The sequence below is a fragment of the Lactuca saligna genome, chromosome 4 (assembly GCF_052625555.1).
Source record: "Lactuca saligna cultivar CGN05327 chromosome 4, ASM5262555v1, whole genome shotgun sequence".
Taxonomy (NCBI): Eukaryota; Viridiplantae; Streptophyta; class Magnoliopsida; order Asterales; family Asteraceae; genus Lactuca; species Lactuca saligna.
Genome location: NC_136420.1, coordinates 104,879,009 through 104,903,295, shown reverse-complemented (window position 1 = coordinate 104,903,295; position 24,287 = coordinate 104,879,009). Strand labels below are relative to the sequence as shown.

The following is a 24,287-nucleotide window of genomic DNA, read 5'->3' as shown; positions in this document are numbered from 1 at the left end:
CGTGCTCGGTATCCCTGATCCTCGTAACAATAATCTAGCCCCGCCTAAACACATAAGCAATCATCTCCAATCAATAATGGCTCTCCAAACTAGACTAGTCCGTTCCAATGTTCTCCCAGAAGGCTAAAAGACCATTTTACCCTTCTAATGGCCCAAAAGTCCAAGTGTTGACCCAACCCTAAAAGTCAACGATAGTCAACTGTAGTCAATGATAAAACTTTGACTAGACTCGTTGATTGCACATAGGTGACTTGGTGAGTCCAAGCGTGTCCTATGGATCTTTCTAAACCTCACTCGACTCGTCGAGTGAACCTTCCACTCGATGGGTTACCACTGGTCATGAATCGCAGGGCAACCCGACTCGACTCGTCGAGTCCCCTTATGGACTCAGCGAGTTCCTTCCATGGCAACACTCAAATGACCTTTTGAGGTCAGATCTGCTTCTCTAACTAATAGATCTAACCTTCTTGCATTCAAAAGTTACGTAAAGGTTCAAACTTTACGTTCATGCAACACACATGTAAAGCCCCGTTTATTTATTAAGTCAATAAATAAAATATGAGCGAATAGTAGCCCTAAAATAAATTATTATATATCAATGGATGGTCTCGAGGGGCTAATTGTCATAAAATTAGAAGTGGAGGGCTGAAGGGTAAATTCTGGACCTTAATTGGAAAGAATTTATCAAGCAAGGGGAGGTTTTGTAAATTCTGGATTAGCTTTATAAAGATTTTAGAAGATAGGGGCTGTATTGTAAATCTCGGATCTGGTTTGTAAAGTATTTAGTTGGCAGGGCTTGAAAGGGAAAATATGGGATTTAATTTAAAGAGAACTTATGGGGAGGGACCAATTTTGCCATTATGGCAATATGTTATGGTGTCGGGTATATAACACATAAGAGAACCCTAAACCTTGAATCAAATGCGGCCGCCACCATCCCTTTTCACTTCTCATTTTCCCGATCAGCAAGGCCGCTACCCTCCTCCTTCATTTCCGATCGTCGCCATCACCATAGAAGCTCCTTCAACCGCCGATGGCATCACCGAGTTTGATAGCTCTCGTCTCCGCCTATTGCTTCGTCGACGAAGGCTGCCATTCCACCACCTGTTGCCGTCGGTTAGGTCGTGTATGGCCGGAGATGGCTTGTGACCGCTGCCCGTCTCGAACTAGTCACGTTGCTGCCGTTCTCTTCTTTTCTTTTGCTCCATCCGCCGCCAAGGGCTCACTTCTGTTGCTCCGGTCATGGTCACAACCCCAAAGGGCTGTCGAGTTCGTGTGGTTTATCACCTGTCGAGTTGGGGTGCGCTTCCTTTCTCAGCTCGTCTCCGTGCGTGTATGCCTACTTGCAGTTGGCCAGAAAAGCGTGGAAACCACCATAGCAGCCGCCATGGTGGCCATTACCTTGTTGCCGTCGGCTTATGCCACAAAGTGAGTGGTTGGCTTCCCTCTCCGAGTAAAGGAATGAAGAGGTGCATGATTCAGTCGATGTGTGCGTGGGTCTTTGGCCGGAGTCCTCGGAAAAGGCATCACCACCACCATAGGGTGGTGGCTGCCACCATCTGCTGCTGCCGGCCACCACAAGGTGGCTGTGTATGTGTGTTTAATTGTTTAGTGTGTGTTTAGTTTGATATTTAGCATTGTAAAATGTAAATCACAGCTTGGAATAATAAAAGAACTTGAAAACCACCACCTTAGGGTGGTGGCTGCCGCCTCCTGCCACCACCGGCCGCCGTGTCGGGTGGCGGTGTGCTTTGATGGTGTTTGGACCTGTTTGGATGATTAGACAAGGGACTAAAACCCTAATGGGTCTTGAAATCCTATTGGGCCTAACAAAGCTTAAGGGACTCTAATGGACCCAATAAAACCCTAATAGACTTAATAATATTTTAGTGGGCTTGATAGGCCCGATAAAGCCCTAATTGACATAAACGGCCAACAAATTGATAAATGGGCTAATATTTGGATTGGAAAACCCTAATGCCAATAAAACCCTAACTTTAAGAATTATTTGGGTCACACAAGAATTATTTAATAACTTAAGATATTAAATAATAAGTGTTGGCGAAGATTAATCTAAGCGATAATGGACTTAATGGATTAAGTCCTTAATGGGTTAAGTAGGAAACTTAACCTTAATCATCATTTTATGTGAAACCCTAATTTCACTTGGGTTTATTGTTGGGCCTTCTATTGGGCCTTGATGATAAGGGTTATTAAATGGACTATCCAAGATCAAGCAAATGGTCTAGAGTAATTTAATAGGCCTAAGGTAAGGCCCATGTAAGGGGTTGGGCCTAATTTGGAAAATTGGGCCATAGATGGGCCTTAGTTTGGGCCTTAATGAGTATATGATGTTGGGCCTTAGAATGAGACCATGTATAGGCCTAGGCCTAATTTGGAAAATTGGGCCATGTGTTGGGCTTTGATTCCTTGTTGACTTTGGGCCTACGGATTGGGCCTTAGGCTTGAATAAGCCAAGCTTGGGGTAATATAATTATCCAAAGTAAGTGTTTATGGTTATGTAGTGGGACCCAATTATTAATTGGGTGATGTTTTGATATTGACAGATCGGGAATCTGTCAACCAGCAGCTGGGTCGAGTCTGCGGGACTTCAGCCAGCGGGGGATTGTGCCTTCGGGACTTCAGCAGTGTGAGGTGAGTTACCTTCCAGTAGCGGTGGGTCTACGACCACAATGCCGGCCCACCAGTAGGAGTTGTATGTAGATGATTGTCTCTGTGATATTCATCTAGGGATTACTACTACCTGTGTTATGTGATGTGCTAGTATGATATGATGCTATGTGCTTGTGACAGTAGGGGGAGATAGTCCCCAAGATATCCGGTCGGTAGGGCCGAAGGGGTAGTCATACCCAGCCATGCTAGATAGATTCTGATATTGTGATACATGTTATGTGGTAGTAGTAGATGGGAGAAATAGTTCCCCAGTATCCGGTCGAGAGGACCGAAGGGGAGGCCAACACCCAGATATGCTAGGCCGTATCAGGTCGAGAGGACCGAAGGGGAGGCCAGCACCCAAATATGCTAGGCAGTATCCTGTCGAGAGGACCGAAGGGGAGGCTAGCACCCAGATATGCTAGGCAGTATCCGGTCGAGAGGACCGAAGGGTTTGGTCGGGCACCCAGATATTCCTGACAGTATATGTATGTTATATGATTGTGTGGTATGTGGTATTATGGGGGAACTCACTAAGCTTCGTGCTTACAGTTTTCAGTTTTGGTTTCAGGTACTTCGTGTCTAAAGGAAAGGAGCCGGCTTGATCGCAACGCGTCACACTATGGTTTTCTGCACATGAGATCTTTGGGATTACACTCTGATATTGTTTTATGATAACATGTCTAATTATTTATACTTTGGTTTTGACACGACATGATATTACAAATGTTTTATTACACTATTGGTTTTATAATGACTTATTTAAAAATGAAATTTTTGGCCTGTATTTTTGGGATGTTACAAGTTGGTATCAGAGCCTTGGTTTGAGGGATTCAGATATACTCTCGGGTGTGTCTGAACTCAAACTAAGGGCTTGGTATGAATGTTTTCAAAAGTAAAACCATTTTATAAAAAAGGAGTTTGAAAAGAATATGAAAAGAGAAAAGAACTTTGAGAAGAACAAAGTGTGTGATGCGTGCAATCGGCCGAGCTCAAGTAAGTTTTTCCCAAGATACCCATACATGTTATGATATGATATGATATGATTATGAGAATTGCATGCTAGATTAGGGCTAAGGATCTAGGAGGATGCCTTATATGTCTATTGTATGTGCTTGTAGACTTGCATGCTAGTACTGATCAGTCAGTGATAGGATAGCATGTTTAGGTTATGCCTGATTGTATAAGCCTTTTAATTGCATGTACAGATTCCTGATTAGAGGATAAAATGATTTGATTGGAATATGATGGTTAGGTTTTCCATTGTCTGAATGCTGCTTGCTTTGTGCTTTGTGGGACTCTTAGTAATGTGAGTTAGCTACTAAGTGAATATGCTAAGTTACATGTGGCACAGGCTGGATAATCTCAGAGTGATAGATTTGACCCTATTGCGCAGCTCTCGTTTGAGTCTAACCGTTATAGGGATGAGTCTGTTACTTGAAGGATTATCTGATATCTGTTGCATGTGGCTATATTACTGAGAATCTTTCGGCAGTTGAGGACTGGGTGAGTTCGGGAACCTAGGGAAGCCTAGGATATGTTTCAGTGAGTTAGTAGTGAGGCTCAGTTAGACTTGGGTGAGTTGAGGAAGTGACTTGGAGGATCCGGGAGGATTGCTGAGGAAAGTATGGATAGGTGTGGAAGGTAGTATTGGGCCCGTACTACTGAAAGCACATGATCCATACTTGAATCAGTAAGAGTCTTGGAGAATCTAAGAAGCTTCAGGGAAGAGTTTGTGACCCAGTTTGGGGACAGAGGATGTTCTAATTGTTGCAGCTTAGCCACTGGCAAGCGAGCTAGTGAGCGTGACAGGGTGCCAGACCCTGAAGGATATGATTTCCCAGAGTTGCAGATGCGGGATCGATTTGGGAGCACCCTGGACAGAGAGGTGTGTGCCAGGTGCGTATAGTAGGGGTCTCGGGAAGAGACCCATGATTTATGATCATCAGGAAGGGCCAGCAGGGCCAGAGTCAGTGTAGCACGTACAGGACAGTGTACAAGGGAGTTTGTCACTCCGTATAACAGCCCGGAATTTTAGGTATTACTTTAAATTAATTTGGGGAATAATTAAGGGGGGGACTCGGCGAGTTGATGCCTGACTCGCCGAGTAGGACCACGGTCTTGGTCACAGATTCGCGACTGGACTCGACGAGTCCATTAGGGACTCAGCGAGTCGACGCTGTTCAGCTGAAACCCTAGCCGTTTTGATTCTGGATCGTATATAATGTCTTTAGGGCCGTCATGTCTCGTCTTTTGGCCGATTGAAGATAACCTAAAAGTCTGTGGGCATCTGGAGCAAGGGTGAAGGCTAGTGGAAGCTTGAAGAGGTTGTTAGGCAAGGAGAGGCAAGGTAGTGATCAAAGGAGGATCAAGGGGTCGAGCTCTGAAGGTTGGGGACACAGGGAACACGTTTTCCAGGTAATCCTCGGATCATTTCTGTAGTTTTGGTGTTGTACACGAATTTAGGGTTTAGGAAACCCATTTAAGGATTTGATAGATTATAGTGTTGTTACAAGTGTTTAAATCCCAGTAATAGTATGTGTAAAGGTCCAGGAAGCCCCATATCTATATATTACGGAAGCATGCGAAATACAGGAGGCAGTTGATTGACTGCATGGCGAGGACTCGTCGAGTCCAATAATCAGACTCGGCGAGTAGCTTGAAGATTCATTAGGACTCGCCGAGTTGTTCTTCAGACTCGGCGAGTAGCTTGAAGACTTACTGGGACTCGTCGAGTCGTTCTTTAGACTCGGCGAGTGGAGTCGGGGTGTCTAGACTCGCCGAGTCGCCTTTGCACTCGACGAGTTCGGTCAAGTTGACCGTTGACCTGTATGTAATTTCGTAGGGTCAGTTGTCTTGTTTGATAAGATCATTAATAAAGGTATGTGGTATTATAGGGAGCTTGCAGATTAGCGGATCGAGTGCGAGTAGCTTGAAGGGTTTATAGCTTGCATACTATGAGGTGAGTCTTCTCACTATACTTCACACGGAAGGGTTTGACTGTGTGACCAGAAGGTCGTAGGTGATATATGTGATTTATGCTATAACTGGAAAGGTAGATGCTATATATGTTATGTATGTTTATACGGGCCGGAAGGCGATATGTTATGTGATAGAAAGAACAGGTATGATGTATGACATATGTGCTATGTGTGTTATGTTATATGTGTTATGTTTATAAATGCTATGGGCCGGAAGGCAATATAATACGGGCCGGAAGGCGATTATGTTACGGGCCGGAAGGCAATGTTATGTGGACCGGAAGGTCCGGGCCGGAAGGCGTATGTGGGTAAGTCGTATACTGGGGAACTCACTAAGCATTTATGCTTACCAGTTGTGTTTATGTGTTTCAGGTACTAGTGATGACCGTGGGAAGGCGCCGGCGTGACACGTACACACTGCCATTGTTGGAGATCCTGGGGATTTCACTATTTGTATTTTTGAAATGAACTTGGAATACATACTTTTGTTGAATAATGTTGCCAAATTTTTTATGAAAAATTTATTTGAAAATTTGAGCTGTTACACTCCGAGGGTTTAGTCTGCTACAAGGTAGCGGGGTTGGTCATGTCAGCAGAAGGTGATCAGTATCACTTCAGGTGTTGCGGGTATGTCATCTTCTATGATATTAGGTGAATGTTTGGAATACGTACCGCTTTGGAATTGTGAGTGAGTTTGGATAAGTCAGACCTCGGGTCGGTTTTTCTGCTAGTGTTTGGATTACCAAGGATCATATATGCCATCCTGCATGCCGAAAGGTCCTTGATGAACCCAAAGAGGAACGCATCTTGCGGAGTGGGTTCTGCGCATACCGTTATCATTTCGGATCTTTGTCAGGATTTATGCAGGAGTATTATTTTAAGGATACTCGATCAGGGTTGGAGTGATTGTTCTCCAATGAAGTCAGTGTTCAGAGGTTCTATCATTGTTTAGGTATAGTTGGGAATTGTTTATGGATGAACTTTGGAGTTCAAGGCACTATCGTTGCTAGGACGGAACTGGTGACAGGAAGAGGGTAGTGTCAGTCGCGGATGTTAGATGCATAAGTGGTTGGTCACTGGATGATCAAGAGAATTGTATTTTCGCATGAGCCGTGTTCGGTTAGAGTTCAGTGGTGCTGCAAGATTGGAAATGAGAACGAGGATTTGTCAGCTAGAGTGAAGATTAAGGTCTTCAGTGAACAACATGGGAGATGGTCTTAGGTGTCAGACTGTACCAGATTCAAGAGTACTCTTCAAGGTTTCAGAGGATGGGCGATCATAAGGTTTGACTGGTAATTGATCGTTAGCGTTGGTAAGCTCAGATTGTCGGCAGTGGACTAATAAGAAGTAAGAAGGATTGGGGATCCTTCAATTCTCATGTAATGTGAAGACTTAGTTGAGTCTAAGTGGGGGAGAGACTTTTTATAAAGTTCTCCAACTGTGAGTTCTGGTTGTGCAAGGTGCAATCTCTTGGCCACCTTGTCAACCAGAAGGGTATTCCAGTTGATTCGGCCAATATTGAGGCTGTGATGCAGTGGGAGATTTTGAGGTCTCCATCTGAGATTCAAAATTCCTTGGGTATAGCGGGTTATTACCAGAGATTTATACGGGACTTCTCCGAGATTGAGGTTCCTTTGACACGACTGACTAAGAAGTCGATGGCCTTTCGTTGAGGGCCTGAATAGCAGACAACCTTCAATACTCTCAGACAACAGTTGTACGAGGCACCGATTCTCACCCTGCAAGAGGGTGTAGATGACTCTGTGGTTTACTGTGACGCTTTGATCACGGACATGGATTTTATAGAAATAGAACTTAAACGCGTAACTAAAATTAATTACGTCAAAACGACACGTAGAGAATGGTTGAGTTTTGACTAAAAGTGCAAAAGGGAGTTTCATAGTGCTCCTTAAGATATAAACTTTAGGACAAAGTTTGCCAAAAATGGGATCCGTATGAGAGAGATATGATTTTTGTATAATCATTTATTTTTACATCTACTAGGCATAAAAATGAAAGTCAAAACTAGCCAAAACAACCTAAAGGAGAGTTGTAGTACCTATTGAGATCATCACATAGATATAAAGAGGGCTTAGATCGGATCTTACACGAAGAAGTTATGATTTTTACAAAATCATTTTGTGCGCGCGAGGGGTGCGTCTCTGAATGTCGTGCACCTAACACCTGATTTGAGTAGATTATGAGAGATGGGGTCGAGTGGGGGAGTAACATGTGGCGACTTCCTGTGGAGCCGCGATGATTATGCGCAACGCGCACATATATTTGCCAGACGCGCACCTCCAAAACTCGACTATAAATAGAGGGTTGTGCCATTCCATCTAGCACACCTCTCTCACTTTCTTCTCGAAGTAGTTGCCCTTTAGTGTCCCCAGAGTCCCGAGCCTGATTCAACCCTACATCAAAGGTTTTACGTGACTAGGATGAGTTCAAGACCCTTATTTTCAATGTTTTAAATGTTTTACCAAAATATATTTATATCAATAAATATCAAATAATTTTATAATCTTAAATCCTTAGGATAATATGGTTATAGATACTATGTCTAGTAGTAACCTATATTATTATGCCTAAGAGTTATGATACCCAATAGTCTAGGAAGAGATACTACCTAGATCTTATAGTGATCAAATCCCTAGGATAACATAGTACCTCGAAGTTATGATGATCAACATAGTCAGTCCATTGATTTTTAATACCCTGGGCGAGAAAAAAATCAATGCCCCTATGTTTATAACATGCAATATACAAAAGCTAAATATAAACAATTTGATAAGTACACAAATATAGTAAATTTCACAATCAAACAAAATCAATAAACAAAAACCTAGAAAATTACCTAAAATGATGCATTCATGAATTTTGTCTTATTTTACATTAATTAACAATTTGTAAAAATTCACTTTTGATACATATAATTGCTTAACCATTCAATCCCATCTTTCTTGAGTCATAATACTTCGGAGATACCATTTCAAAAGCTTCGATTTTGATAGCTCATCCAATATTTCTGCAACCATTTTAAGTCGATTAGTCCCGGTTCCAACAAATCTAACATTGAAAAATGTTGGCCATTCTGTGAACATAACACCAATAGATAGCATGTAAATATAAGATGCAATCATCAAATAGCTAAAATCTGTGTTGGTGCACAATCATTGGGGTATATTCACTAATCAATGGATTTATAAGGGTGATTTACATAATTTATCATTGAAAAGCTAACATTTCCATTTTCCAAATCATAACATAAAAAATAAACTCCACATAATAAAAGTGATGGGAAAACCATCGACGCAAAAGATGAACAAGATAAATTAGTGATAGATTCTATTGAAATGAAAAATTATACCAAATTTTTTGGATAGTCTTTATAAACAAATTTTAAATCCCTTCAACTCAACAAAATTCCAACGCTTGAGTAATGTAAGAATAATCCCATTAATTTCTTATATTACCTACATACAACCTATAAATTTCAAAAAATAAGAATATCAAATGTTTCTCAAAAGTCATAATGTTCTTATATCCATCGACAAAAAAAACAGTGACTATAATAAAGTTTCTTGGCACTTACCAAATAATTCTTGCTTTGATGCATGGAGCCATTTTTAAAAGCCTTTATGAAATCAATTTTACAAGTTCATTGAGTAAAATTAAAAGGTAAAAGAAATCATTTTTTCTAAATATATATAGATAGTAGACCATAAAAATTATATTTGAGATTTTGAGATGTTCGAAATTCTAAATCCTAAGATGAGAGTAGAACTCCACCGCGCTCCAAACCACACAAATCTTAAAACTCTAACTTAGGAATCAAACCTGAATAACACTAAGAGAAAATATTAAATTCGGTAATAGGAATAGGAATACAACTATCAGAATCTGGAATTAGAGAGAATAAGAGAAATCATAACTTGAAAAAAATACTGTAGTTAGAGTATTTAGAAATCAGAAATCGATTCATAAACAATTTGAAGGAGCTCAAAGCAAAATATCATATTTAGAGAGAATAAGAGAAATCATAAAATCATTTATAGGTTCTTACTTCTTATTTACCAGATCGACATCTGCAGTTATGTGATACTAGGGATCAAGTTCTCTAATCGACAACAGCGCAAGTAGCGAGTATTTTGTTTTTCTTGGTGCGTTTGATAAAAACAGATATAGGATTTGCAGTCTCCTAAGTTGTTTGGCGCTTAAGTTTTCACAAGGATGCTGCCCTTTCTCACGTCGAAGAGGAAGAGTATTGTGTAATTCTTTTTGGGCCATTATTATCTATAGTATAAATATAGCTGGACAATATTATGCCCCCTAAATTTTGTTTCCCTAGGCTTAAGCATACATCGCCCACGCATGGGGCCGAGCTTGCTTGTCAAATATAGGGACATGTACTCTACCTAATCGTTACTCTTCCCAAATATCTTGTTTTCAAAATAACTATAATTAGGGTATACATATGAATACTTATATATACAAAATAATTATGAGATCAAAAGTTATAATTATCAAATATAAGATAAAATATTTATATTGTGATAGTTATAGGAGATCCCTAAGAAGGATAAAAGATAAAAGATAAATACATAAGGTTAATGCATTAGTGAGCTGTTAATATTCATCCAAAGGCCATGATTAAATTCGCCATTCACTGGTATCTATAATCGTTAATCTTGAGAGAGCTATATATATATATATATATATATATATATATATATATATATATATATATATATATATATATATATATATATATATATATATATATATATATACACACACACACACACGAGGATTGACAATCCCACTTACGGTTGCTAGCTACAATCCCTATATGATAGCTTTCTTATTATTCACTCTATTCGACATCCGATGAAGTGTCGTGGCGGGGAAAATTATTAGTCAAATAACGTCGATTATAAGGATCATGGTAATACATTACAAAAGCCTTAACGAACCGACTACCATTAGGGATGCCTTAGAATGGTATACAAAATACGTTAGGGTTGTTAGTTATCCTACAAAGATAGTTAATTAAGATTAATAAGATATCCTAAAAAGATAATACAATAGGATCGCTAGATATCCTAAAATGATAGTAAGCTAGGGTTGGTAAAATACTTTAGGAATAGTTTTTCTAAATGAAAAAGGATTCTTAAATTTATACAACCAAATAAAAGCTAAAATCTATAAAAACCTGTGTACTCGCCAAAATTATGTTGACGTTTTCAAAGTACATGTGTTCTCATGGAGATGAGTGTGGACGATTGTTGTGCCAAGGAAGATGAGGTCTTCAAGGAATCTTGCGGGAGTTTAGTTCCGTCTATTTATTGTTTCTAGTGACGTTAGGTTGTGTGCTTGTATTTCAAACGATATAATCCCAATAATTTATAAAAGAGGTGTTTGTGATATTCCTTTGTGTATTATGTAAAAAAAAAGTAATGTTTGTGATATACCTTTGTGTATTCTTCTTTATACATCTGTATTCCTGAGTCCAATCTCCCCTCATTCGCACCGGCGTTTCCGCCATCGGTCGGAGGTGTGACAAACAAGGATATTTTTCCCTACATGGTTGTTGGGACTTAGTTTCATCCTCATCATATTCAATCTCATCACCATCATATTCATAAAAATAGTGGAATTTTTCCATCGGGTTTCCGTGTGGAAGTATTACCGTCCTCAACTAACATTAAAAAAATTTCCAAATCAACTGCTGATTCACCACCCTCAAATGTTGGACAATCATCTGCAAAAACCTTACCTTTATACCTAAGCACCACCTTCTATGGACCCATTATAAGAAGGAAACTAATTCAATTTCATAGGTGATAAATTACAAATTTTGTAACTTCCAGCACCAGAAGTGTTAGGAATAAATTCGAGATGACGAATGCGGAATATCAAGAACAATAAAGAATCAATCACCACAATATGCAAGAAATCTGATAAAGGTTTTTCATGTATATTGATTATAAGATGAACGTACAGAGAAAACCCTAATCTATTAAAAACCTTACACCAAAAGTAAACCTAATGATTATTTATAGGAAACAATAAATATCTACCATAAATGTAAAATCTATGCCTAATATAGGATCAATGTCTTAGAAGAGCTCGATTAAGAACTTCTACTGCAAAGGCATCGTAGGGAATCATAAAACGATTAACCCTAAAAAGGCTTCCCTAAATAACCAAATATGCCAATTCAGTTTCAATATCTCAAATACTCAACAATCTCCCCCTAGATATTGAAACTAATGAAGATCACGGTTTCCGATCTTCTTGGCATTTCTTCCCCTAAATTGTGAGAATCATCAGTACATGGGGTCTTTAAAGCGAAAGAAATATAAATAATCTTCCAAATACGAACACCCCCTTGAATAATCATCACTCCCCTTTGAATCTTCAACAAATACCATGAAGAGAATCCGAAAAGTTAAGAAGAATCACCAACAATCTTCAAAACCCGTCAGATTTGATGAAATAAATCATTTTGGAATAAACCTAATCTTCAAAAATTAAAACCAGAAAAATAACAAAAAATAATTTTGTGTATTTCGATTTTAAATTTAGACAAAAGAATAGAATAAGAAGCAATTATTTAGAAGGGATTAAAAATGAATAAGACCAAAGAAAAGATTAGAATTGAAAATATTTTTGGAAGAAGGGGTTAAAAGGGCAAAATCCCAAAAAAATTGTGAAATATCGGCATATGGGGATAAATCTGTTAAGTCATACAAACTTCGGGGACAAGAAATGAAAATTTATCCATCGTCTTCTTGAAACAAATTAATACGCGTTTTGACTTGTGAAAGTTGATTGAAACTGACAATTTGTTCAAACTCAGGGGACCGAAATTGTAAAAACAAACGAATCATCTCGTTCTTTGACTTAGAAAAGTCAAAATCGAAATACATCTTCATTCAGTTCCGATTTCCAAGATTACGAACGGGATTATAAGTTACGAACTCCTCCGATTTCGAATTTGATAGTGAGATACAATACCGAAACCAACAGGAGATTTCTGAACACTTTAAGTCCGATTGCGATTTCTGATTATGTGACTGAAACTCCGATTACAAAATCGATTCCTGAAACGAAATCAAATAGCTCCGATTTTGAGCAGTCAAGTCAAACAGCGACTTCCGATCAAGAGACGGTGAGTTATCAATGCAGATTCTGTTATGAAGTTCCGATTGTGGATTGATTGCAATAGGATGCGATTGCAATAGGATGCGAAGGCCTGAACTGTGAACCAATGTGCTATGAACACGAACGTCGATCGATTTCAAGGACCACGAATGCCTGCGAACGTTCGCAGTGATTCGTAGGTTAAAACCAAATACGATTGCGAATGTTGTAGTTGCGAATCTGACGATTTCGTTTTTGATTGTGAACTCCCGCTTGCGAGTTTTTGATTTTCATCTGTGAACCTAATGCGAGTCTCAGGTTCGCTTCAAATCTCAAACCCAACATGAATCTCAGGTTCGTTGCTAGACCTGCGAATCGATTAAATTCCAAGAATACGAAAGTAGTTTCCTCCAATTCCGAGGCCAAGAACTGCGAATCAATCAATTACACTTACGAATCCAAAGGGTTGTAGTTGCAAATCACTCCGACTGCGAATCTAATTGCAAGATGCGAATGTATAATCTACGAATGTGTCGACTGCGAACCTTGAACAATAACCTGCGAATGCTTGCGAACGTTCGCAGTGATTCGCTTGGACTCTCGCATCTGTGTTCTTGTGACTTTCGCATCTTTGTTGTTTGTCATCTCCGCTTCAAAGGAGCGAGCATAACAGCGAAACTAGCCCTAATATTTCGATAAATGCGAATCTGACCCTCCTGAATGCATTAAACTGACAGTTTGCACTCCTTTTGTTGAAATGCGTCATATGACAGCGTTCTTTTTGAAGAAAATGTCACTTTTCACCCTATCTTTTCAACTTTTTCACCTTTTGTCATTTCCAACAATTAAAAGTCAATAAAATTGATTTCTTCAACCAAATTCCATATCTTTTGACAGTTTCTTCACCAGATTTGTCCATTTTTCGATTTTTTTTATAAAGGTTAAAACTTTTTATGGGACTTTTGGTACCCATTTAAGATTCAACAATAAAGTTGGTTTTGTAACAGCTCAAATTTTCAAATAAAATTTTCATTTAAAATAAAACATCATTATTCGACAAAAGAATTTATTCCAAGTTTAATGCAAAAATATAAATAACGAATCCCCAAGATCTTCAACAATGGCAGTGTGTACGTGTCACGTCGGCGCCTTCCCACGGTCATCACTAGTACCTGAAAAACATAAACACAACTGGTAAGCATAAATGCTTAGTGAGTTCCCCAGTATACGACTTACCCACATACGCCTTCCGGCCCGGACCTTTCGGTCCACATAACATTGCCTTCCGGCCCGTAATATAATCGCCTTCCGGCCCATAACATATCGCCTTCCGGCCCGTATTAAATTGCCTTCCGGCGCATAGTATTTTGCCTTCCGGCCCATAATAGTATAAAACATAACACATATAACATATCACACATAACACATAAGTCATACATCATACCGTTCTTTCTATCACATAAAGTCTCGCCTTCCGGCCCGTATAAGCATACATCACATATAAGGCATCTACCTCTCTAGACATAGCATAAATATAACACCTACGACCTTCCGGTCACGCAGTCAAACCCTTCCGGGTGAAGTACAGTGAGAAGACTCACCTCGTAGTATGCAAGCTATAAACCCTTCGAGCTACTCGCACTCGATCCGCTAATCTGCAGGCTCCCTATAATACCACATACCTTTATTAATGATCTTATCAAACAAGACAACTGACCCTACTAAATTACATACAGGTCAACGGTCAACTTGACCGGACTCGTCGAGTGCAAAGGCAACTCGGCGAGCCTAGACACCTCGACTCCACTCGCCGAGTCTAAAGAACGACTCGACGAGTTCCAGTAGGTCTTCAAGCTACTCGCCGAGTCTGAAGAACAACTCGGCGAGTCCTAGTGAATCTTCAAGCTACTCGCCGAGTCTGATCATTGGACTCGGCGAGTCCTCGCCATGCAATCAATCAACTGCCTCCTGTACTTCGCATGATTCCATAATATATAGATATGGGGCTTCCTGGACCTTCACATATACTATTACAGGGGTTTAAACACTTGTAACAACACTATAATCTATCAAATCCTTAAATGGGTTTACTAAACCCTAGATTCGTATACAACGTCAAAACTACAAAAGTGATCCGAGGATTACCTGGAAAACGTGTTCCCTGTGTCCCCAACCTTCAGAGCTCGACCCCTTGAACCTCCTTTGATCACCACCTTGCCTCTCCTTGTCTAACAACCTCTTCAAGCTTCCACTAGCCCTCACCCTTGATCCAGATGCCCACAGACTCCTAAGTTATCTTCAATCGGCCAAAAGACTAGACATGACGGTCCCCAAGACATTATATACGATCCAGAATTAAAACGGCTAGGGTTTCAGCCGAACAGCGTCGACTCGCCGAGTCCCTAATGGACTCGTCGAGTCCAGTCGCGAATCTGTGTCCAAGACCGTGGTCCTACTCGGCGAGTCAGGCACCAACTCGCCGAGTCCCCTCCTAATTATGCCCCAAAAATAGTTTAAAGCAATACCTGAAATTCCGGGCTGTTACAGGTTTCTTGCACACCCCCACTTATTTGAAGAGAATCTCATCTTCTGAAAATAATACACGCTTTTTAGTTGGAAAACAAAAATTTCTAAAAAATTCATCAAACCAACCAAATACTTTTTTCTATTTTCTCCAACTTTTAACATATTCATCTGAAGAAAAATGTGAATATAATTTCCTTTGAATATTCTTGACTTCAACTTTCTGAACCTTTTCACTTGCATTGAGTACTTGAACCTTCGGCATCCAAACCTTCTTCATTTTACTTTTGTTCATCCTCTTCTTCTTCCTTTTCTTATTTTAAGGTTTCAGAAACAAATTTTGGATCTGAACAACCTTTTCACCTTTCTGAATCTGAACATTTGAGGACTTTTGAACACAATTCTTAGAAGTTTGATAAATCTGAACATCTTGAATTATTGGCTTTTTGTAAGGAACCAATCCTTCAAAGACATCATCAACACAAAAGAATCATCTGTAGTTGTTTCAATAGAACAAAACTCCTTCACTTTCACGATTTTCGAAGATTTACTTTGAGATTCTTCTTCAAAACAACTAGATTCGGATTGTGAAGCTCCTGAAAAACTTGAAACACTTGACTCCCCCTCAACAAGAAGATCTGGAGTCACTTTTTCTTCAGAAACTTGAAGAACATCATGAACTTTATTAATAACACCAAGAACACCTTCTTTTTCTTTTCTTTCTTTCTCTAAGTTTTGTTGTATTTTCTTCAAAAGTAAGTATTCATTGATAATGATAAATTGTTTTAAAAAATCTTTATTTTCCTCGACACGATTACTTTTAAATCCACCACTAGAAATATGTGTGAAATCACCGATCTTCTCACCAACATAGAGATTATACATCTCTGTAACAGCTCAAATTTTCAAATAAATGCTTAGTGAGTTCCCCAGTATACGACGGTCGTCACTAGTACCTGAAACACATAAACACAACTAGTAAGCATAAATGCTTAGTGAGTTCCCCAGTATACGACTTACACACATACGCCTTTCTAGGCCCGGACCTCTCGGTCCACATAACATTGCCTTCCGGCCCATAACATATCGCCTTCCGGCCCGTAACATATCGCCTTCCGGCCCGTAACATATCGCCTTCCGGCCCGTATTATATTGCCTTCCGGCCCATAGTATATTGCCTTCCGGCCCATAACATTTACAAAACATAACACATATAACATGACACATATAGCACATATATCATACATCATACATGTTCCTTCTACCACATAACATATCGCCTTCCGGCCCGTATAAACATACATAACAAGTATAGCATCTACCTTTTCAGTTATAGCATAAATCACATATATCACATACGACCTTCCGGTCACACAGTCAAACCCTTCCGGGTGAAGTATAGTGAGAAGACTCACCCCGCAGTTTGCAAACTATAACCCCTTGGAGCTACTCGCACTCGATCCGTTAATCTGCAGACTCCCTATAATACCACATACCTTTATTAATGATCTTATCAAACAAGACACTGACCCCACAAAATTACATACAGGTCAACGGTCAACTCGACCGGACTCGTCGAGTGCAAAGGCGACTCGGCGAGTCTAAGCGTCCTCCCCAACATCCCTGTTATTCCCTTTTCTACCCGTCGAGTACCCCCCCCCCCTTGACTCGACGAGGTCCTTGTGAAAGAATCGCGGGGCCACCCCAACTCCACTCGCCGAGTCTAAAGAACGACTCGACGAGTCCCAGTAAGTCTTCAAGCTACTCGCCGAGTCTGAAGAACAACTCGGCGAGTCCTAGTAAATCTTCAGGCTACTCGCCGAGTCTGACAAACAACTCGGCGAGTCCAAGCGGATCTTCAAGCTACTCGCCGAGTCTGATCATTGGACTCGGCGAGTCCACGCCATGCAGTCAATCAACTGCCTCCTGTAATTCGCATGGTTCCGTAATATATAAATATGGGACTTCCTGGACCTTTACACATACTATTACTGGGATTTAAACACTTGTAACAACACTATAACCTAACTAATCATTAAATGGGTTACCTAAACCCTAGATTCGTGTACAACACCAAAACTACAGAAATGATCCGAGGATTACCTGGAAAACGTTTCCCTGTGTCCCTAACCTTCAGAGTTCAATCCCCTTGATCCTCCTTTGACCACAGCCTTGCCTCTTCTTGCCTAACAACCTCTTCAAGCTTCCACTAGCCTTCACCCTCGCTCCAGATGTCCACAGACTTTTAGGTTATCTTCAATCGGCCAAAAGACGAGACATGACGGCCCTAAAGACATTATATACGCTCCAGAATCAAAACGGCTAGGGTTTCAGCTGAACAGCGTTGACTCGCCGAGTCCCTAATGGACTCGTCGAGTCCAGTCGCGAATCTGTAACCAAGACCGTGGTCCTACTCGGCGAGTCAGGCATCAACTCGCCGAGTCCCCCCCTAAATATTCCCCAAAATAGTTTAAAGTAATACCTGAAATTCCGGGCTGTTACAACTCTACCCCACTAGAACTAGACTTCGCCCTCGAAGTCTCACTCTGCGAATAACTCTGGATGTTGCTCCCGCATTTCACTCTCCGGCTCCCAAGTCATCTCCGATCCCTTCCGATGTTGCCACTGAACCAACACCAGAGGTATCTCCTTGTTCCGCAGAACCTTGATCTTCCGATCCCTGATAGCTACTGGTCTCTCGGCGTAATTCAGGCTCGCATCCACCTGAATATCTTCTAACGGAACCACTGCCGATTCATCGGCTATACACTTCCTCAACTGTGATACGTGAAAGGTATTGTGAATCTGACTCAGCTCTGCTGGCAACTCCAACCGATAAGCTACCCGACCTACCCTTGCAATTACACGAAATGGACCTATGAACCGGGGCCCCAATTTGCCCCTCTTTCTGAACCGAATCACTCCTTTCCAAGGAGAAACCTTTAGGAGAACGAAGTCGCCAACCTGGAATTCGAGCTCGGACCGGCGTCTGTCCGCGTAACTCTTCTGTCGGCTCTGGGCGGTCAATAACCTCTGCCTCACCTGTTGAATCTGTTCGGTTGTCTGAAGTACAATCTCTGTACTGCCCATCACTCTCTGTCCCACTTCTCCCCAGCAAATGGGAGTCCGACACCTCCTACCATACAACAACTCAAAAGTTGGCATACCAATGCTCGAATGATGGCTGTTGTTGTAGGAAAACTCAGCCAACGGCAAATGCGCATCCCAGCTACCCCCGAAGTCTAACACACACGCTCTAAGCATGTCTTCCAATGTCTGAATCGTCCGCTCGCTCTGTCCGTCGGTCTGGGGGTGGTATGCGGTACTAAAATGCAGTTTAGTACCCAACTCCTCATGGAATTTCTTCCAGAACCTGGAAGTGAAACGTACATCGCGGTCCGAAACAATCGAGATCGGCACTCCATGCCGAGATACTATCTCTCTCACGTATAACTCTGCCAACTTCTCTGCTGATGAACTTTCGCTAATGGCAAGGAAGTGTGCACTCTTTGTCAACTTATCCACAATCACCCAAATCGCATCGACTCCTCTGGCAGTTCTCGGCAATTTGGTGATGAAATCCATCGTGATCTGTTCCCACTTCCACTCAGGAATCTCCAAGGGCTGCAACTTACCATGCGGTCTCTGGTGCTCGGCCTTAACCCTACGGCAGGTCAAACACCTCTCAACAAACCAAGCGACGTCTCTCTTCATGCAAGGCCACCAATACTCCTTTCTCAAATCCAAATACATCTTCGTAGCACCGGGATGGATCGAGAATTTCGATCTGTGAGCCTCCTCCATCAAAGTAACACGCGTACCGCCCACGAATGGTACCCAAATCCGACCCTGAAACGTCAGAAGTCCCCGTCCATCCATAACGAACTCTGAAATTAACCCAACGACCCGCTCCTTCTTCTGCATCCCGGATTTCACAACCTCGGCCTGTGCCCCACGAATAGCATCTAATACCGGAGTCATCACCGTCAATCTCAAACATACGTCCCGCAATGTAGTGCTCTCCGCCCTACGACTCAATGCATCGGCTACCACATTAGCCTTGCCTGGGTGGTATAGGATCTCACAGTCATAATCCTTAACCACGTCTAACCATCTCCTCTGACGCATATTTAGGTTGGGTTGATCCATCAAATACTTCAAACTCTTATGGTCCGTGTATATAGTACAACGAACCCCGTACAGGTAGTGACGCCAAATTTTGAGGGCGAACACTACTGCCCCCAACTCTAAGTCATGCATGGGATACCTCGCCTCGTGAGGCTTCAGCTGCCTCGATGCATAGGCTATCACATGGCCCCTCTGCATCAACACTGCACCCAGTCCCGAAATCGATGCGTCGCAATATACGACAAAGTCCTCCATCCCTTCCGGGAGAGCTAATACTGGGGCTTCGCACAGTCTCTGACGAAGTGTCTCGAAGGAAGTCTGCTGCTCGGGTCCCCATGAAAATGTAACACCCTTCCGGGTCAATCTGGGGAGCGGCACCGCGATCTTGGAGAAGTCCCTAATAAACCTCCGATAGTACCCCGCCAACCCAAGGAAACTCCTGATCTCAGAAGGTGACTTCGGTGCCTCCCAACTCATCACTGCTTCCACCTTGGCCGAATCAACCAATATCCCTGTCTGATTAACAACGTGTCCCAGAAATTGGACCTCCCGTAACCAGAAGTCACATTTGGAGAATTTTGCATATAGCTTCTCCGACCTCAGTACCTCAAGGACCTCCCTCAAATGCCCCTCGTGCTGCTCTCTAGACCGCGAATACACCAGAATGTCGTCGATAAATACAATCACAGACCGATCCAGCATCGGCCTGCATACCCTGTTCATGAGGTCCATGAACACTGCTGGGGCATTGGTGAGCCCAAAAGGTATCACCACGAACTCGTAATGCCCATACCGCGTCCTAATTGCTGTCTTCTGGACGTCCTCATCCCGCACTCTTACCTGATGGTACCCTGATCTCAAATCGATCTTGGAAAACCAAGATGCCCCTTGCAACTGATCGAATAGATCATCGATCCTCGGTAACGGATAGCGGTTCTTGACCGTCACCTTGTTCAGCTCCCGGTAATCGATACACATCCGATGTGAACCATCCTTCTTCTTGACGAACAGAATCGGTGCTCCCCACGGCGAGCTACTCGGCCGAATAAATCCCTTTCCCAACAATTCCTGGAGTTGCGAGGACAACTCTTGCATCTCTGGAGGTGCAAGACGATAAGGCACCTTCGCAATAGGCGCAGCCCCTGGAACTAGATCGATACCAAACTCTACTTGCCTCGCAGGAGGTACTCCCGGCAAATCCTCGGGAAAAACATCTGGAAACTCGCGCACCACTGGAACCTCCTCCACTGTCTTCGGTCTCTCGGAAGTCTCCCGCGTATCCATCACATACGCCACAAAACCGTTACATCCCTGCTGTATGCATTGCCTCGCCCTAGCGGCCGAACAAAAAGCTGATCCCGAACGGGTACCCTCGCCGTATACCGTAAGAACTCCCCCACTAGGGTCTCGTATAGTCACCAGCTGACGCTCGCAGTCAATGACGGCGCTGAATCGGCTCAACCAGTCCATGCCTACGATGACACAGACATCCCCCATCGCAATAGGAATTAGGTCAATCGGAAACGCGACCCCGAAGATCTCTAGCACACATCCCCGAAGAACCTCCGTAACATAAACCACCCTCTCGGCCGCAATAGAAACGCTCAAAGGCCGACTTAACGGCTCACGACTAATGCCGATATGCTGACTAAAGGCTAACGATACAAACGATCTACTCGCACCCGAATCAAATAACACTAGAGCAGGCATAGAGTTCACAAGAAAAGTACCTACACATACATTAACATAAGCATAACATTTCGACCTTTAAGTAAATACGTGAATGATAACATACCTGCCACAACATCGGGCGCAGCGCGGACCTCCTCCGCAGTCAGCTGAAAGGCTCTCCCGCGAGCCCTCGGGGCCTCGACCTTCGCCGGTCGGGTCTCAGTAGTCCTGGTAGTAGGTGTAGCTCCCTGACGAAGCTGCGGACACTCGGCCTTCCGATGGCCTGTCTGGTTGCAGTGAAAGCAAACCATAAACCCCTTAGGGCAATCCCTGTCAATGTGTCCCTCGTTGCCACACTTGTAGCAACCACCAGCCCGACACACCCCCTCGTGACTCTTGCCGCACTTCGCGCAAGTGCGGCCCTTCGGACCTCCCATCCTCGAATCAGCGGACTTAGTCCGCTTGGCTGCCGGCTGAGACTGAGCCGGCCGCCGATCCACCTGCCGAGACTCGGCCTCCTCCCTCGCCTGAGGCTCCAACTCGATCTCGCGCTTCCTGGCGTTCGCCTGAAGCTTAGTGAAAGTACGATAGGTGGAGTTTGACACAAACTCCCAGATCTCCATCTTCAAAACGCCCAAATACCGGCTCATCCGCGACTGCTCCGTAGATACCAGCTCAGGGCAGAACATTGCCCTCTCATGAAACTTCCGCGTGATCACTGCCACGGAATCAGTACCCTGCTTAAGGGTCAAGAACTCCTGAATCAATCGCTCCCTCTCCACCGGGGGAACGTACTCGTCCCTGAACATCTCCGTGAACCTCTCCCACGTCACCGCTGTAATCTCCGCCAAAGTGAAGTTCGCCGTCACGAACTTCCACCAATCCTTCACTCCCAGTCGGAGCTGGTTCAAGGCGAACCGTACCCTCAGGTGCTCCGGGCATGAGCAAGTATAGAAGCACCCCTCAATGTCGGCGATCCACCTCATCGCTGCAATCGGATCCTGTGTCCCATCGAACTCAGGGGGTTTCGTGTTGCTGAATTCTCGGAAGAGCAACGAATCGCCCCCTTGCGGCCTGGCAGCGGTCACCGCTGCGGTAGCGGCAGCGACTGCAGCTTCAGTCAGTGCAGCATACCGCTCCTCAAACTCCTCCATCAGGGTGGTCTTAATGGACCCAAACTTCTCCGGGATCTCAGCCCGAACCGCCGCAGCTACCTCTTCCTGAATCATCTGACGAATCTCCTCGTCACTCATACCGCTCGAACTCGCTCCGTGGCGTGTCGTAACCATGATGTCTCTGAATACAACATAAAATTATCAGAGACTCCATCAAGTACATTTGTACTCGATAACGCAACCCTACTCAGTCTCCGGTATCTAGGGATTCTTACTTGGGTCTTCCACCGACCCGGTGTCTTCGGTAGTACGGGCCCAATACTACTGACCACACCGTATCAGTATTCGTCCCAAATCTTCCTCCCCAAACCCCGAATAATGAGTACTCTACCTCTAGTATGCACTATCTACTTGCACGCTACCAAATATCTCATATAAGCAATCTTCCTAGACTAAGGCATCACAAAACAGGCCGTTCTAGTCCTATCATGTATACCTAGTCTTCTAGCATGCATAACAATTCATAATTCAGTGCATAACATAACATTGTAAGGTATTCTGGGGATCTTTACCGTTCGGGCGCTAGCTGATCGTACACACTGCTCCGTTCTTGTTTTACCGCTTACCATTTATGAAATATTATGTCCTTATTATTATTATTATTATTATTATTATTTTTTTAAAAGATTTTTTTTCCTCAAATCCTCGGTCTGAGTTCAGTTGCACCCGAAAGTACACCCGAATCCCTCAAACCAAGGCTCTGATACCAATTGTAACAGCTCAAATTTTCAAATAGATTTTTCATTTAAAATAGCACAGCATTATTCAACAAAAGTATTTATTCCAAGTTCATTTCAAAAATACAAATAACGAATCCCCAAGATCTCCAACAATGGCAGTGTGTACGTGTCACGCCGGCGCCTTCCCACGGTCGTCACTAGTACCTGAAACACATAAACACAACTAGTAAGCATAAATGCTTAGTGAGTTCCCCAGTATACGACTTACACACATACGCCTTTCCAGGCCCGGACCTCTCGGTCCACATAACATTGCCTTCCGGCCCGTAACATAATCGCCTTCCGGCCCATAACATATCGCCTTCCGGCCCGTATTATATTGCCTTCCGGCCCATAACATTTACAAAACATAACACATATAACATGACACATATAGCACATATATCATACATCATACCTGTTCCTTCTACCACATAACATATCGCCTTCCGGCCCGTATAAACATACATAACAAGTATAGCATCTACCTTTTAAGTTATAGCATAAATCACATATATCACATATGACCTTCCGGTCACACACTCAAACCCTTCCGGGTGAAGTATAGTGAGAAGACTCACCTCGCAGTTTGCAAACTATAACCCCTTGGAGCTACTCGCACTCGATCCGCTAATCTGCAGACTCCCTATAATACCACATACCTTTATTAATGATCTTATCAAACAAGACACTGACCCCACGAAATTACATACAGGTCAACGGTCAACTCGACCGGACTCGTCGAGTGCAAAGGCGACTCGGCGAGTCTAAGCGTCCTCCCCAACATCCCTGTTATTCCCTTTTCTACCCGTCGAGTACCCCCCCCCCCCTTGACTCGACGAGGTCCTTGTGAAAGAATCGCGGGGCCACCCCGACTCCACTCGCCGAGTCTAAAGAATGACTCGACGAGTCCCAGTAAGTCTTCAAGCTACTCGCCGAGTCTGAAGAACAACTCGGCGAGTCCTAGTAAATCTTCAGGCTACTCGCCGAGTCTGACGAACAACTCGGCGAGTCCAAGCGGATCTTCAAGCTACTCGCCGAGTCTGATCATTGGACTCGGCGAGTCCACGCCATGCAGTCAATCAACTGCCTCCTGTAATTCGCATGGTTCCGTAATATATAAATATGGGACTTCCTGGACCTTTACACATACTATTACTGGGATTTAAACACTTGTAACAACACTATAACCTAACTAATCATTAAATGGGTTACCTAAACCCTAGATTCGTGTACAACACCAAAACTACAGAAATGATCCGAGGATT

General features: G+C 42.8%; 1 long non-coding RNA gene across 2 annotated transcripts; it reads right to left on the bottom strand.

The window, feature by feature from the left end:
* Nucleotides 1–8,494: 8,494 nt before the first annotated feature.
* LOC145038743 (uncharacterized) lies at nt 8,495–9,962 on the bottom strand. 2 transcript variants are annotated; one of them, XR_013679537.1, is made up of 2 exons: nt 9,721–9,962; nt 8,495–8,748 (listed from the first exon to the last, which is right to left on the bottom strand). It is a non-coding gene; the product is annotated as an uncharacterized LOC145038743 (long non-coding RNA). The 2 variants fall into 2 exon arrangements; XR_013679538.1 differs by having other exon boundaries at nt 8,495–8,682.
* Nucleotides 9,963–24,287: the final 14,325 nt, after the last annotated feature.